Source organism: Pleurodeles waltl, chromosome 8 (genome assembly GCF_031143425.1).
Source record: "Pleurodeles waltl isolate 20211129_DDA chromosome 8, aPleWal1.hap1.20221129, whole genome shotgun sequence".
Lineage (NCBI taxonomy): Eukaryota > Metazoa > Chordata > Amphibia > Caudata > Salamandridae > Pleurodeles > Pleurodeles waltl.
The window spans coordinates 50,588,658-50,606,349 of NC_090447.1; the positions used below are offsets into that span (position 1 = coordinate 50,588,658).

Below are 17,692 nucleotides of genomic sequence, written 5' to 3' on the forward strand. Positions count from 1 at the left end.
GGTGAGGACAGCACACCATCCCTGTGACCTCACTAGTGCACCCCTGCAGCTCTAGGGACGGGTGAGGACAGCGCACTGCCCCTCTGACCTCACGAGTGCACCCCTGCAGCTCTAGGGACAGGTGAGCCTCACTAGTGCACCCCTGTAGCTCTAGGGACAGGTGAGGACAGCGCACTAACCCTCTGACCTCACTAGTGCACCCCTGCAGCTCTAGGGACAGGTGAGGACAGCGCACTGCCCCTCGGACCTCACTAGTGCACCCCTGCAGCTCTAGGGACAGGTGAGGACAGCGCACTGCCCCTCTGACCTCACTAGTGCACCCCTGCAGCTCTAGGGATGGGTGAGGACAGCACACCGTCCCTGTGACCTCACTAGTGCACCCCTGCAGCTCTAGGGACAGGTGAGGACAGCGCACTAACCCGCTGGCCTCACTAGTGCACCCCTGCAGCTCTAGGGACAGGTGAGGGCAGCACACCATCCCTGTGACCTCACTAGTGCACCCCTGCAGCTCTAGGGACAGGTGAGCCTCACTAGTGCACCCCTGCAGCTCTAGGGACGGGTGAGGACAGCGCACTGCCCCTCTGACCTCACTAGTGCACCCCTGCAGCTCTAGGGATGGGTGAGGACAGCGCACTAACCCTCTGGGCTCACTAGTGCACCCCTGCAGCTCTAGGGATAGGTGAGCCTCACTAGTGCACCCCTGCAGCTCTAGGGACGGGTGAGGACAGCGCACTGCCCCTCTGACCTCACTATTGCACCCCTGCAGCTCTAGGGACAGGTGAGCCTCACTAGTGCACCCCTGCAGCTCTAGGGACGGGTGAGCCTCACTAGTGCACCCCTGCAGCTCTAGGGACGGGTGAGCCTCACTAGTGCACCCCTGCAGCTCCAGGGACGGGTGAGGACAGCACACCGTCCCTGTGACATCACTAGTGCACCCCTGCAGCTCTAGGGACGGGTGAGCCTCACTAGTGCACCCCTGCAGCTCTAGGGACAAGTGAGGACAGCACACCGTCCCTGTGACATCACTAGTGCACCCCTGCAGCCCAAGGGATGAATGATGGCATAGCACCTTCTGTCCGAGCCTGTTCGGGTGCTCACGGACACGCAGGGGCTCCTGCGCCTGCATCTTGGGAGTTGTAGTTGTTAGCCTTTGATGTCCGTCCTGCACTTGGCTTCCAGACGTAGTGAGTGCGAGCAGCCACTGACTTCCCAGGAAAGTAGTGTGAGGGTGCTTGAGCTCAGGACTCAATGCACACACAGCAGCACAGTAACTAGACGGCCGACCCAGAGTTTACCTTTCTAGGAAAAACAAGTATTGTAGCGCACACTGGGGCAGAACACTGCGCAGGTCTAGGCGGGCTCCCACTAGGATTAGGACAACAGCAGAATTATGGCTCAGGTGCGCATCCCCGCCACCATTTGAAGCTTGCACTCAGTTTTACACAGTTGAGTAGTTTTAGTTCCCACACAGTTCCGTTGCTCGGTTCTTGACACCTGCAATGGAGAAGCGCTTTCAGGCAGGTGGCTCAGTGGCAGGTCGTTGGTGGTCTCCTCTGCACCCACCAGGCCCGCCTTCTGCAACATTGCTCTTGCACGTCTGGTGGTTGCCAGGGCGGTCATGCAGGCAGGGGCAGAGATCCTCCCAGAAGGCTTGGTCCGGCACGGAGCAGGTGGTACCTGCGGGTGGGGTCTCAGGGACTTCCTAAGGTACAGCCACGCGGCGGCTGGTCTTCATGTGGCAGTGTGGTCATGCACAGGCCGGTCTCCTGCCGAACAACATGGCCATGCAGAGGACATGCTTCAGAGCAACACGGCCACCAACAGGCCCATCTTCTGGGCAATATGGCCACATGCAGACCTATCACCTGAGCAATATGGCCACATACAGACCTATCACCTGAGCAATATGGCCACATACAGACCTATCACCTGAGCAATATGGCCACATACAGACCTATCACCTGAGCAATATGGCCACATACAGACCTATCACTTGAGCAATATGGCCACATACAGACCTATCACCAGAGCAATATGGCCACATACAGACCTATCACTTGAGCAATATGGCCACATACAGACCTATCACCTGAGCTATATGGCCACATACAGACCTATCACCTGAGCAATATGGCCACATACAGACCTATCACCTGAGCTATATGGCCACATACAGACCTATCACCTGAGCAATATGGCCACATACAGACCTATCACCTGAGCTATATGGCCACATACAGACCTATCACCTGAGCAATATGGCCACATACAGACCTATCACTTGAGCAATATGGCCACATACAGACCTATCACCTGAGCTATATGGCCACATACAGACCTATCACCTGAGCTATATGGCCATGGAAGCTCGGATCACAGCCCAGACAGGGCTTCGGCACTCTCGGAATGAGTCGTCGTGATTCTCACTGGATATGTAGACCCCACAGGCGAGAGGACAGAAACACTGCATTCCACAGCCCGGCACCACGACCACTGCACCGTGCTCCACCTCGACAGTAGCTCCCACTGCAGTGTTAGCAAGCTCCGCCCTCTTTCAGAGGGTCAGCTGGCCTATAGGTGCTTCCGGACAGATGTGCACCTCCTCCAGCAGAGTCAGACTAGGGTGATGTTTCTTCACCTCTGGGAGACTGGCTGGCAGGCAGACAAGACCTGCTGAGCGCTCCATTTCTTGGAGAAAGAGGACTTAAATGTGAAATAAGTTGTGGGGTCCGGTTTTATACGTCAAAAGCAAGCAGGTGTTGGGAATCCAGAACCGGTTTGTGGTGGCTTTCCTTTCCAGGGTCCTTTCCAGACCGCTCTGCTGACGCAGTGGTCAGAGGCTGGTTAGACTGACTAACCTAAGATTGCTGGGCCCGGCGGGAGCGCTAAATGATGCCCGATGCCCATATACGCTTAGTCGGAGGCCACCGGGCGGGGGTTGGGGTGTGGAGCGGGGGTAGGACTGGGACGAAAGAGAAAATGAAGCAACTGCGCCGGCAAGTGGCTGTGCTCCTTCTCGGGGATATCCTTCACTGACTTGAACTGCCTCTTCCCGGAAATGCATAGCTCAGGGCGTGTCATTGCAAGGATAAAAGACAAGCTTTACAACAGCTCCCTGCCATTGGATGCTGCGTGCCCTTTGTGGCCTCCAGTGTGTGCACAAACCCTGAGCGGACCATGTTTTCTCCTTCGTGTTTATTAGCTGGTAGGCCCAGCATGACTGTCCAACCTCAAAGCTTTTTCGACTGTAGATCTCCATCTTGGACTTGGTGCTTGAGAGTTTGCCCCGATGCGCCTTAGTATTAGTGCCTAGAACCTTGCACTCGCAATCATGCTAACGAGTTGTTAGCTTTATCTGTTTGTTTGGTCCTTTTCTTGTCACAGCGACCTCATCAATCACACATAGCCTCAACAATGTCTCACAATTGTTTTCTTAAATCAAAGATGAGTCTTTTCTATTTCTAGTTAAGTGGGATGTTAACCATGCATGCTGGACCTTTAAGATAAATTGTACTCATTAGTCTTTTCTCTTGTCAGAATCAGTGAAGACCGGGGATGCCAGATGCCGTCCGCTGTATAGACTAGACCAGTGGTTCTCAACCTTTTGACTCCTGGGGATCCCCACTTAAGCATTACTGGAACCCAGAGACCCCCAATAAATCGTTATTCGAACCCAGTGACCCCCCCCCCCCCCCCCAACACTGAGTCATTACCTGATGCAGGAGACCCCCATCCTAAGAGTTCTCAATGATTTGAACCGCAAAACAATACACGCAAAAATACAGAAACAAGCATTTATCAAACAAATACACAAAACACACATTTAATTAACAAATATATATATATTTTTTTAATTTAATGGTAAGGTTGGACCTTGTCAATTGAGGCCACTAATTGTTCATATTACATTCTGTTTGATGCACTGCACTGTTTCCACGAATCAAAATGGACACCAACTTAATTTTAAGCCTCTATTTTTATATACCTTCACATTTATAAAACATTTTAAAATGTTCACATTTAGATTTTTTTAAATATACTCTTCATTAGTCTGTTAATATTATTTATTTTGCTAAGCAGTAGCGGATCCCCTGAATGGGCTTCAATGACTCCCAGGGGTCCCCTGACCAAAGGCTGGGAACCACTGGACTAGACAATCAAGATCAAGACAGTCTAGGAACGTTGGATAAGATTGCGCAAGTAAGTCTTAACAGCGAACAAGAGCTTCCTTCAGCAGAGATCCAGACTGCCAAGCAGGGCATGGCAAGTGGTTGTCCGTTTTATAGCCTCTGGATTCAAAATGGGGGACTAGAAGGTTCTGGATTCAAAATGGTGGTCAAGACATTTCAATTAGGTTCTGGATTAAAAAAAAAAGGTCACCAAGCAGTTTACAGAATGTTCTCGAGGTAGATAACCTAGTGCAAGTGTGCTGAATCAGATTAGTGGTGAATTCTGCGAACAGATGACCCTTTAACCACTGATAAATGCTATGATGTTAGGCATGACGACTGTGTGTTCATTGAGCTACATGTGACACTATGGTATACTGCTTCTACTGGCTGTGACACTATCCCATTGTGTTGTATATGACTACAATGTTTCAGGAGATCCCAAATGATTATGTAGGGATTGCGGAGACTCAAGACAGAGCATGTTTAGGCGCTCCAGGTGGTCATGACAACAGTGATGCTTCTCATAGCAATGTAGCACCATCCTGGAATACCCACAACAGAGGCACAGAGATGTGAGGGTTAATCACCTAATTTTCATCACCCAAAGGAAAATGTTATCAGGGAAATACAAAAGGCTGGGCTTCACCTAAGGGGGAGGGAGGTGGGGTGTTATGTTTATGTAGTATGGTGCACGCAGGGAATTGGAATGCGTGCCCGCACGCATTAGATTCAGAATGCCGGGGTAGAGAGAGTTTGTTAGTTGGGAGTAGACGGAGGAGATGGAGCTGAATGCTGGCAGGGCTGTTTTTATGCATAATAAATAATAATCCAACATAAAAGGAGAATTGTAACGTTATTTACAACAAAATTGGCGACGATTTGTACAAGCAGCAGCCCTGACATTGGAATTCAGCTACTTCAATACTCCTTATCGCGACGGAAGAACTTCTACATGACCAAGAAGGCATCATAACGAATATTCAGTCTTTTTCGTGAGTTTATGTATTTCTGAAGGAAATATAATAACATTTATATTTACCCTACTGTTCCTCCTCTCACGCTCATATTAGGTATTCCTTCAAATTAATTTCATAATCCGTTTTGCACATCGGGAACATCAGCGTGCAACCATTTTCACTTTCAGAAGTACAGATTCAAGTTTTTTTTTTTTGCCAATACAAATTTCACGTTCTGCAACGATTTTAAGTTTCTGAATTGCAGGTTCAAGAAATAAACATTTAAAAAAAAAAAAAGAAGCCTGCTTTAAAGACCTTTTGTGAATGTTAATCCATTTTACCTTTCTGAATGGCAGAGTCAAGGAACTTATATAAGCAATTGCTGCAAAGACATTAAAAAAAAAAAAAAGGGAGAGGTGGGCATAGTTATATTTTGTGATATAAATCAGAGCATGGCTTCCAATGGTTCTCTAAACTTACCTCCACCCCAACCCTTCCAATCTGTTGCGGGAGACAATTCTATTAAATGGCAAGAATGGAAAGAATAATTTCTAAATTATATTTCCGCGTGTGATGAAGACGAATTCACATCTGCCAAGGAAAATAAAACTCTTTTGCATTGTTGAGGCCCTCATGGTTTACAGTCGTATAGAAAAAAAAACAAGACTAGATGGCCAAGGAGATGTTTTTGCAAATGCAATTGAAGACTTGGACAAATACTTTGCACAAACGGTATACGTCGGAATCAATAGATATAAATTCTATCATAGGAAACAATTGAAGGAGGAATCAATTGAAGATTACGTGGCTCCATTAAAGAATTTAGCACTGACTTGTCGTTTTGGAAATTTAAATCACGAAATGACGGGAGACCAAATTGTAATGCACGCTGCAAACTCTTCTACACAAGATTGCCTTTGGGCCAAGTGGGAAGCATCATTATCAGAGGTTGTGGAGGTAGTGAAAAAATAAGAACTTACTGGCAGGTGTGCGAAGGCAGTACTACTTAATGACAGAAAGGAGTCCGAAGACAAAGAACAAATTAACAAAATTAAAAGAGGAAAAAATAATATAACAAGTTTACAAGACCATAAGTCTCTACAAGATAAGTACGGCCCTCAACAGTTAAAGAAAAAGGAGATATACAAATCCACTGTGAAATGTTATAGATGTTGTCATTCAGGCCATTATGCGAATGACAAGAAGTGTCCTGCACGGAATCAAAAATGCTCAGGATATGGAATAATGGGCCATTTTGGGAAGGTTTGCAAACAAAAAAGAAAAGTCTATAAGAGTACTAGAGGATTCAGATTCTGACTCTCGAGTGTCAGAGGAGGATGACTTGAATGTGTGTGTGTTCAACATTAGAGAACAATTGCAGTTGGAACATTCTCATGCTCCAAGGAGAAAACCTAGGTGTGACCTGTTGATAGAAGGAATCATAGCTACTGTTATTGCAGATTCCGGCGCACCCTATACTATCACCAACCAAACAGTGTGGCTTGATAAATTTGAACCAAAATTGGGCGACAAGTTGGAGCCTCCAGACATTTCCCCAAAAAGTTTTACTGGTGAACCTATAGACATATTAGGGTATAAAAAAGTGTGTTGTGTATTCAAAACCAGCGAAGCAGAGTGTAAACTATATATTTCAAAGTTGGGACCATCAGTTTTAGGGTGGTGGGACCAAGGTAAGCTTAGAATTATTCTGAATCCTAATAGTTCTGAGCCTGTTTCTGTGGTACATTTCTGTGGTACAGGAAAGAAGCTTGGACGAAGAAAAGATCAAACTAAAGTATTCTACGGTGTTTTCAGGTGAAATAGGAAGGTTGACTGATTTTCAACATAGAATTGTATTATAAGATGATGCTGTACCAGTTGCACATAAAGCTAGAAATATTCCTATGGGAATCAGAACTGAAGTAAGCAAGGAATTAGATAAATTACTGCATGCAGCTATTATTGAACAGATGAAGGCGTCTGATTGGGTGCCTCCCTTGGTTGTCGTGAGAAAGGCCAATGGTAAATTGAGACTGTGTGTAGATTTGAGAGATTTAAATAAGAATATACTGGTGGACCAATTTCCATTACCAAAGATTAACGAGATGATGGCACTCACAAAAGGTATGAATTGGTTCACCACGATTGACCTAACCTTAGCTTACCATCAAATGTTGTTACATCCAGATAGTCGCAGGCTCACTGCATTTATTACTCCATTTGGCTGCTACCAATTTGTAAGGGTACTGTTTGGATTGGCGTCTGCTGCGGCCATGTTTTAAAGGTTGATGTTTAATTTATTTAAAGATATACAAAATGTCATGTTTTTTCAAGACGATATACTTGTTGTGGGTAGTTAAAAAAATGGAACATGATGAAAAGGTGGAAAAGGTTTTGGAGGTCGTCAATGAGAAAGGTCTCACTGCTGAATATTCCAAATGCAAAACTGCAAGAAATAAAGTTACGTATTTGGGTCATGAGATAAGTGTAAAGGGAATTGAACCTAAAGCAGATTTGGTGGAAGCCATTAGTGGGGCACCAATAAGGATGATGTAAGAGCATTTTTAGGTTTAGCAGAATTTTATGCTAAGTATGTACAAAATGTTGCCAGTAAAACATATCCCATCAGGCAATTATTAAAAAGCAAAGTGGTATTTGAGTGGACGGAAGAGTGTCAAGAAGCTTTTCAAATGATTGAAAATGATGTTATTAGAGCACCAGCCCTTCAGGGGTTTGATCCCAATTTGCAATGCATTGTAACGACTGATGCAAGCAAGAAAGGTATAGGAGCTGTCCTCACACAAGTAGACTCATATGGAAAGGAGTGTGTAATAGCTTTTGCCTCTCGTTCACTAACCGAACCTGAAGAAAGGTATTCTGTTATTGAACGGGAAACGTTTGCGTGTGTTTGGGGCTTGGAGCATTACAGACAGTTCATTTGGGGTATGAAAGTAATTTTGCGCAGTGATCATAAACCACTAACGAAAATTCTCACTGTGAGTGGTTTGTTCAAAGCTTCACCACGAATAGCACGTTTATCTATAAAACTTGTGGACTATAAATATGAAATACAGTATGTTCCTGGGTGAAAAACAGTATTGCAGATTTTTTAAGCAGATTACCACTAAAGACACAGGGCTCTACTTTAGTTGAGACTGAAGGTGAGGGTGTGGCAGAAATAATGGAAGGTGTACAAGGAATTTCAGAAGAATGGTCAATAGCTATGAAGAAGGACCACGTTTTATCGAAAGTACATTCTTTGATTGTGGAAGGTTGGCCTAGTAAGAATGAATTGGAAGGGAACTTACATATATTTTGGGAACTGAAACATGAACTATCCTTAGAGAATAATATGGTACTGTGTGGGGGCAAATTAGTTCCTCCAGAAGCTCTTAAAATTAAATTGTTAGACATTTGTCATGAAGGGCATTTGGGAATTTCCAAAATGAAAAATAGAGTGAAAGAATTATATTGGTGGCCGGAGATTGATCTAGCCATTGAAAGGAAAGTGAGAGATTGTGTGTTGTGTAACGAATCAGAAAAGAACTTATTAACTTTTAAACCACCTCTGTGTCCGTTAATATGTCCTGATATGCCTTGGGACAGAGTAGGATCCGATATCACGGGTCCGATTTATGAGAACGGAATTGCCAAATATATTGTGGTATTAATGGACCATTTTTCAAAATGGCCAGAGATGAAAATCACTACAAGAATCAACTCTTGTGAAATTTTTAGATAAAATATTTGTGGGAGAAGGGTTACCTAAGGTTATACTGACTGATAATGGACCCCAATTTATATGCCTGAAGATTTGAAAATGTTTTTGAAAAGGAATGGGGTGAGACACAGTACCACATCAGTTTATCACCCAGCTGGGAATGGTGTGGTAGAACGCTTTAACAGGGTGCTAAAAAATGCCATACAGTTAGCTAACAGCGCAAATTTACCATGGAAAAAAGAGGTATGGAAAACAGTTTGGTCATACAGAATTACAGGTCGCAGTCCTTTTGAAATAATGAGAGGTAGAATTCCGTTAGGAAAGGATAATATAGGTTGGAAGATTAACTCGAGAAGAAGTGATTGGCCTCCAGATTTAATCAAGAAAAATATAAGTAACAAACAGAAGCATACAAAGAAAATGTATGATGCAACACACAAATACAAACAGGTAGTTGTTCGCGTGGGAGACTTAGTTAGAGTGAAGATTCCTGGTTTTAAAAGTAGAGAGGGAAGATTCTATCCACCGCTAATGGTAGAACAAAATCTTGTGCAATTCTGTTCTACTGAGTGATGGAAGAGTGTGACATGTGAGTAGGGTTGCACCATATAAAAGGTGGAAAATAGATACGGTGCAGGAAAATACATGGTTGAGGAATGAAATGATTGGTAGTAAGGCGCAAGAGATAGAGAGGTTGGATAAGGAGAGTGACACGCAAGGTATCATGTTTCTGCAAAGGAACAGTGTCGGGGAGTCTACATGGCAAAAACAAAGAACTGGTGTTGGTGTTCAACCTTCTAGTAATAATGATGGAGGGTTGAGGACTCACACTGTCAGTAAATATGGTTGAAAGATATTTAGATCTAAAAAGTTAAAGGATTATGAATGTAATGTGTAGATTGCACACTACATTGCATTGTACTACTCATATGTAATTTTGTTTTCACAATATTTGATGTATACAATATGTTAGAATTATTGTTCTTTAGATGTTTGTAGGAAAATGCTTATTGTAATGGTTATATTACTAGTAGGCAATGTATTGGTTGTTCTATGAAGGGGGGATGTGTTATGTTTATGTAGTATGGTGCACGCGGGGAATTGGAATGCGTGCACGCACTCATTCGATTCAGAATGGCGGAGTAGAGAGAGTCCGTTAGTTGGGAGGAACCGGAGCTGAATGCTGTTGGGCTGTTTTTATGCATAATAAATAATAATCCAACATAAAAGGAGAATAGGAACGTTATTTACAACATGGGGTCCCTTCCACTTTGCACAACACAGTCTGCAGTCCCGCTCTTTACCCCAAACATCCACTAAATGTGTGTACAGGGATAATAATCAGCAGCTCCTTGCTAAAAAAGGGAAGAGGTGCAATTGAATTTCTAAAGGGGCCTTGACTCCACTTTCATCACTTCAGTGTCCACGTCCCCTCCTTCCATCATCAGGAATGTCAGAAATATTTTTCATCTCAATCTTGTTCAAAAGGACATTCCACCCGGTGTCTAAAATGTGTCCAACAGGCCTCTATTACTCTGGCTCACTCACACACACCAGGCCTGTACCACATGGGTAACATACACACCCACATCATACATTTAGAATGTTATTGTTAGGATTTGGGTGAGTGTGTACGAGTGGAACCTTATAAGAATGGGCCAGTAAGCCTCCATTCAAGTGACAAAGATAAAAAGGCATGGTCGCAAGTATTGGGATTCACAAAACACAGACCACTGCCTCAACCGCTCGATGCGTCATGGACATGACAGGAGCAGTAGCCCACTCTCTGTCAAAAAGAGCACCCACAGTGTACCTGTCCAGTCACATGACAGGCATCAGGAGCTTACTCATGGCAAGGGAAACGCCACAGCATCTGCATGCACACTAGATTAGCATGACACCAGGGCCAAAAAATTTTTTAAAAAACAGGACACTAGATCTATGCAATCAGTCACTCAGGGCAGGGGAACCGGACTGTACACCAAAGCAGGGGACATACCAGTCCCAACACCGTCTATCTGACCGCACCAGAACATCACTGCAGTAGAAGGACATGTGAGGGCACAGCATCTTCCTTCTGACCTCATTTTTACACCCATGCATGCACAGGAACATGAAAAATGTTAAGGCAGAACACGTTTCCCGACTCCAAGGGACATGTGATGGTAAAGTATTTTTTCCCCAGCTCACACCGGCAACCCCAAAACCTGGAGTGTGGAAGGGTGGAAGTCACCTCTGCTACAGTGGAGCTGCTCCGGGTTTAAGACTGCTGGTGAGCTCAAGTTCCTGTGTCTGCCTCTGACAAGCTCTTGTCATTTTAGCCACCCCAATACCTTCTTTTGCTCAATGCCTCCCATCAGGTGGCAATGATTGGCAGACAAATTACATCACCTCTTCTGAAAATTCTGTGTAAAAACACAAAATAACTGTGCCCGTTTCAGAATGAATTGTGAAGCTCTGCTTTTAGTACACGTCTGTAAAATTTACACTAATTCTAACCACAACACCAAACTTGCACAATGGTGCATTTCCATCAGTCTGCACCTGCCAGAAAGAACACACCTAAGTACCTCAGATGCACTAATATTACACTGTCACTGGCTACTTACATACCATCCATACTGACTGAATGTGTCAGTTTCCAACAGTCAGAAACTCAAACCTACAACACAGAAATCACCTTATGCTCAACACTTAACGCAGTAACCAAAAACGACAAGGTTGACGCATTAACATCACTGATAATAGCCATGCAGGTAGCAGAACACTTATGCCAACAGCACTAAACAAGAACCAAGTAACGCACAAAATTCAAAGCATACAAAACAACTATTAGCAAAGCCAATAGGCCTCGCCTTTAAGAATTATTGGCTTTGACAATGTTTTTTTTCTTTTTATGATGCACAGCATTGCCAAAAATGTGATACTCTAGAATTTGAACAAAAAAGCTTTTTTTAAAAAAATTGACGCTTCATTTTGTAGGGTGCGTATACATCGAGGTACACGTGTGTGAGGCTAGCAGCATTTAAGCGCTTTTAATTATAAAGCGGAAGGCTTGGCAACAACTTGCTGCCTGACCCTTCAAACATGATCAAATTAAAAGACAAAAAAAAAAAACAGGAATGAGTGGCCTGGGGAGAGAAGGACAGCAGGGAAGCAGGCCTGCTACCCCTCTGGGGAGGTGAAACATGAGGAAGAAAGGGTGACGGGGGAGAAACACATGAGGGAAAAAACACAGCGGCAAAGGGAGAAGCACAAAGGTAAGAGAACAAAATGGAGCATAGGTGGACAGAAGCACGAATGAGTGAGAGCAACACAGAGTGCTGGGAGAGAAGCACAGGAGGAACACAGCTGGAAAACACATGCACTCTCCGGGAGTACTTAAACAAAAAGAAAAAACTAGTTCCCTAAAAGTGACACGTGGAAGGACACAACGAGGATATGCTCCATTGAAGATACAAACACAAAATGGACAAGGCAAGCTACTGAATAGGAAGCAAGGAAATGAGTGACAATAAACCCAGCCTATGGTAAGCAATTGTTTTTTGGGGGGTGGGGAGCATTTAGCCCAGTGTAAACTATTGGTAACCTGACCATATATATTTTGTAACCAGACTGCTTGCGCTGTCTGGTATGCTCGACATAGCAATGAGTGGCACTACATAGGAAACCTATAATCCAACGGATGAGGCAATTTTATTCTGAGTCGACCCCTGCATACTATCACAATGCATCTTTTTTATTAAATGTAAGACCCTGGTTCACACGTCTGCTCTCTCTCTCAGAAGATGAAGGGATCCAAATCGGTCTGCGTTCATCAAAAGATCGGATGAAATTCAAAAGAATGCTGCAACATAACTATTAACTTGTTTATTGAACGTTAATCCAAAATAACTGCACCATGGGAGCCTTTTACCTCAGTCTAAACACAGCTTACGTTACTTCCACAGATTAACAACAACAACTAGAATGCAAAGAACAGCTGAGTTCAACATATGGAATAAAATATACATTCATCATGTTTTATTGTAATATCCATATGTGGAAAAGGGAATTTAGAAAATAATTACTATTCAAAAACTTAAATATAGATCCACTGGGTTTATTTGCAAACGTCTGAGGGAGTAAACAGCATATTCAAGGTCTACTTAAAATTCCTCCTCTTCATGGCAGAGGCCGAAGATACTTTTGTTTACTTAAAGGTGGTTTACCATCCTTTGACTTGGCGTAGGCAAGTAGGCGTTTCTTTAACTTCATGGAATGATGCACAGGAATGTTTGGTTGCTCCTTATTTCGTTTGTGCCTACCAAATGGCTTCAGAGTATAGCCTTTTATTAAGACTTTGAAATCACGCAGGAGTACATGGTCTGGTTTTTGAAGTGTCGGATCAAGAATACACTTATCAAACTTGTCCAAGTTATGCAAGTTAATGTTTGGGACCTGTCGCATCACTTTATACAAATCACTATAACCAGGACGCAGAGATCTATACATCTTGAATGCCAGTTCATCAAAAGCGTAGCCCTTAAATCTATCAACTTTGTGCACTTCTAATCCTTTCAGGACCATTGTAAAAAAGTATGTTACAGTATCAGCGTGTGGAGGATCCAAAATAACGTGGTTGAGCAAGGGCCAGCAAAGTTGAAGTACTACTTTGTAGATGATTAGGTGTTTCCATACAAGCGAGGAGAAGGATGTGGCCAGTATAGCAGAGCGAATGTCCTCGTCTTCCATCAAGCATAACCCCAGTGCTGTCAGCTGTGTGTGTTTTGTCCTGGAAGTCGGATGCAAGGAAGGCACCTCCACTGCAACCTCACCCTCATCCTCGTCAGCTTCCGAAGCCCTGACACCGATATCTGCATTCTCATCACAAACAATGCTAGTGGATTCAGCTGGAGACACCCCACTCACACTAGGCAAAGCGCAAGCGACTGCAGATTTTTCAGCAACATTGGATTGGATGACAATAGCACTGGCATCTGTCTTTTCATTTGACACACAGCAAGCAACTTCATTTACTGCAGAGAAGACACTGATGGGTGCATCATCAACACAGTCATCATCATCGTCTGATTCAGCAACGCAAACAGTGTCATCAATTTCAATTCTGACAACAGGAGTTTCTGCATCCATGCTACAAGTATCTGTGGCTATGGGAACATTGGTCTGACAGTCAGTCACACTAGAATCATCGACAATGGCAATTTTCTCGTCTTCACAAGGCACGCAGCACTGAATGATTAACTTCACGGTTTCTTCAGTCAAAAGCTTGACTTGCTTCCGTAAAACTTTCTGCAACTTTGGCCTTCCAAATGAAGTTTTCTTTTTTTTTCTTAAGTTCTTCTGCTCAATGATATTCCAATCATGAGTCAGTCTTGTGTGAAGGAATGGTAGGAAAGTCCTCATAATAGGAGACAAAAAAGTCGCATAGTATTCGGGAGGGCAGGAGTCAACCAGAGGCTTCATAAAGTTATGCACAATGGAAAGGAGTCTATAGTTTGGAATGTTTTCCAGGTTTATAAAGGCAGATCCAAGAAGGCGGGCAACAAGGCTGTTAATGCTGTAGAAATCACGCTTTAGGGAAGATGCACCATATCCCAAAATACTGAAACAGGAAGCGTACAATGTGCAGAAAAAACCCTGATTTTTTTCCAGTGCTGTTTTGTATTCTGGGGGGTCATATATGTCCAGCAAAGGTTGAGGCAGGTCTAGGTTGGAAGAATTCGCCACACTTGGCAGACCCAGGACCTCTCCATATTTCTTACCCATTTTGGACATAATCTCTGGCAAATAAAGCATATTTTGAGTATTTATAAGAACCAATACATTGTCAAGTAGTTTCAGGATCTGCTCAGCGCATGGGTTACGGTAGCGTGGTTTCCCGCTGGACATAACTTCATCAACAAATCCTCCAGTCTTAGCTGTTTCCACATCAGCAGGACAAGTCCATCTCAATACTCCGAGAATGGTAGCAACACAATGGATTATTTCTGAACTATTTAAATCCATGTCGCTTTCCACAACCGTGTTAGTGGTCCGGAGATCCGCGCAAACATAATGGACCAGTGCATCAGGCTCTGCAAATACCTTTTGCATCTCATTAGATAGCCAGAGAGAAGAGACTGGGGCCATCAGCTCTTCCAAGAAAACTTTCTGACGATGATAATCCTTCAAGTGGTTGATAAGTATAACCATTGCTTCGGTAAGTGTACTCTTTTCCATCAGCGTAAGCTGCAGCAGCTCATTGCACAGCAATTGTTTTATGTGATTAAACAGTATCACAAAGTTAGGTAGAAGTAACTGAGCTTGGTCTCGACAAATACGATTAACACAAGAACAGGCATCTCTTCTCCCACTCTTCAGGGCTTGTGGCTTTGGAGCCTTGAGCTCTTCAATAATTTCAAGCAATTTATTGAGAACTTGAGGCAACCACTCATTTTTTAAGTTAAGGAAAGGCAGCAGGGTGCATATATTCTTTGGAACACAAGCTAAGATGAGAGGGTCCTTGGTTTTAAAACTCAGGAGACGTTGAAGCAGCTCTATTCCGACGTTCACTGAGAGGTTCTGTTTCTGCAGATTTTTGGAAAAGGTTTCAACGATTATGTTAATGAAGAATGTGACAGCTTCCCACTGATGGTAGGTGCTTGTGGGGGTGCAGTGAAAGCCATCCAGTGTCAAGGAATGTATGGGTACGGAATCAACTGAAGACAACAGCTGGTGTTTAAGGAACTCGCTGGCCTTCCTGAAACAAGTATTTGGGTAAAGACGGCATGCCAGCCGAAGCACCTGCCGTTGCTCTTTTCGAAAAGATTTCAAGAAAACGTGAAAATCTTCATCAGTGAGAAAATCAAAGTGAGAATATGCACAACTGCGGCTGCAATTTTTGGATGGGAAGCACACCGTCATCAAGTTTGTTTTTGTGGCTAGTAGGTATCTTGGGAGAACAGTCAGCAGCAGGCGGTTCTGGGATAAGTGCTTGTGGCTAAACAGCTTCTTCCACGTGCTCTGGGTTAAGTGACTTAAGTAGTGGCTGCTGTGCGCTGTGAACGCCAGCAAGGAGTCCAGATATTTCCCAAACGTAGAGGGCATGTCCTCCGCGCCGTGAGCATCCATTGCACGGCAGAGCTGCTCGCCGAAGACGCAGAGGAGCTGGCACTGCTTCCTCAGGAAGGAATAGCTCCTCTCCGTCAGCCCTTCCGCGGCCACCCTGGACGGGACCCGCAGGACGTACTGCGCGGCCACGTCCTCCAGCAGCCCCAGCAGCGGCTTGCAGTGGGGGATCTTGGCCGCTCGCTTGAGCGCGGCCAGCAGGCACTCGGCCGCCTCCAGCCGCAGGTCGCCGTCGGCCAGCAGGAACCAGAGCGGCTCCAGCAGCTGGAAGTGGTTGGCGGCCAGCAGCTCGGCGGGCGCCAGCTTGACGTAGCGGGCCAGGGTGGCGATGGCGGCGGCGATCATGCGGCAGTGCACCTGGATCTGCAGGGGCGGCGTGTCGCGCGTCTTGAGGAAGAGGTGGCCCTGGACGCTGTCCTGCAGCAGCCCGTGCACCAGCCCCAGCACCCCGGGGACGTGCAGCCGCAGGGCCCGCGCCAGGCCGGGCTCCCGCTCCTCGGACAGCCGCAGCAGGGTCAGCATGGCCAGCTCGCAGCGCGAGGCCCCCTTGTGGCACAGCTCCCGCAGCTCGTCCAGCAGCCCCGGCCAGCGGCGCGGCCAGTTGCACTGGATGAGCCGCAGCAGCGCCCGCACCAGCGCCTCCTTGATGCAGGCCTCCTCCTCCAGGATGTGGCGGGTGCCGTTCAGCATCAGGCCCATCAGGCTGCGCTTGAAGAGCAGCCCCTCGCCGCCGGAGACGTCGGGCCGGCCCTCCCGGGCGTGGTGCTCCAGCACCCGCAGCGCGTAGAGGCGCACCGGGGTGCTCTGCGTCTCCTCGGTCAGGCGCAGGCTGCACGGCACCCGCAGCTCGCCCATCTCCAGGAACTCCTGGCAGAACTGCTGGGCCTCGGCGCGCCGCTCGGGGCTGGTGGCCGGCTCCAGGATCAGGGTCACCGCCTCGGACAGCACGTCGCAGATGAACTTGACTTCCATGGCCGACATCTTCCCGGGGTGCGCGGCCTACATGGAGGGGACCGGGAGCGGTAATGTTTACACCGGAGGCGCCTTCCGCTTCCGGGTCACCCGGCTTCACCCCGGATGCAAGGAGCTCCCGGTCCAAGATGGCCGCCGTCGCGGCACGGAGGCGGGTATTCTCTGCGCGTTACCCCGGGGGCACTGTGCGGGAGTCCCCGAGGAGCGAACAACACAATGATTGATCTTTGTAACCGATATACAGGGAATGGTTACGGGAGTTGCATCGCCGGTTCCCCGGGGGTACCCTTAAGACCATACTTTCGAAGTTTGGCTCTGTCCGTCTTCTATATTTACAATATTAGATGTGGACGTGCTCGATTGCTTTACAAGAGTGGTTCCTAAACTTTTGACTTCTGTGCACCCCCACTTTATCATTAATGTAACCAGGGGACCCCCACTGAATAATTATTGCAATCAGGACCCCCCCCCCCCGCCCCCCACCACTTAGTCTTTACTGCAACCAGGACTAAAAGTTGTAGATGATTCGAACAGCGAAACAATACACAAAAAATACAGAAACAAGCGTTACATCAAACACATATACAAATGAGAACACATTTTATTTATCTTCCAAACATGTAAAATAAAAAGCATAATTTTAATAAGAAAGGTGGAGCTTTTCTAAAACTTAAGCCACACTTTGTCAATGCTATATTCTGTTTGATGCAGCTGCGCTGCCCCATGAACCAATCTGAGGAGATTTATGTCATTTTTAGCCT

At 45.7% G+C, this 17,692-nt stretch overlaps 1 protein-coding gene and 1 pseudogene across 4 annotated transcripts in view; both read right to left on the reverse strand.

Annotated features, from left to right (window-relative positions):
- LOC138249696 (ankyrin repeat domain-containing protein 50-like) overlaps nucleotides 1-17,692 on the reverse strand; it is a 307,510-nt gene that overhangs the window by 182,601 nt on the left and 107,217 nt on the right. The window lies entirely within an intron of this gene.
- Nucleotides 13,014-16,931, reverse strand: LOC138249385 (exportin-5 pseudogene; annotated as a pseudogene).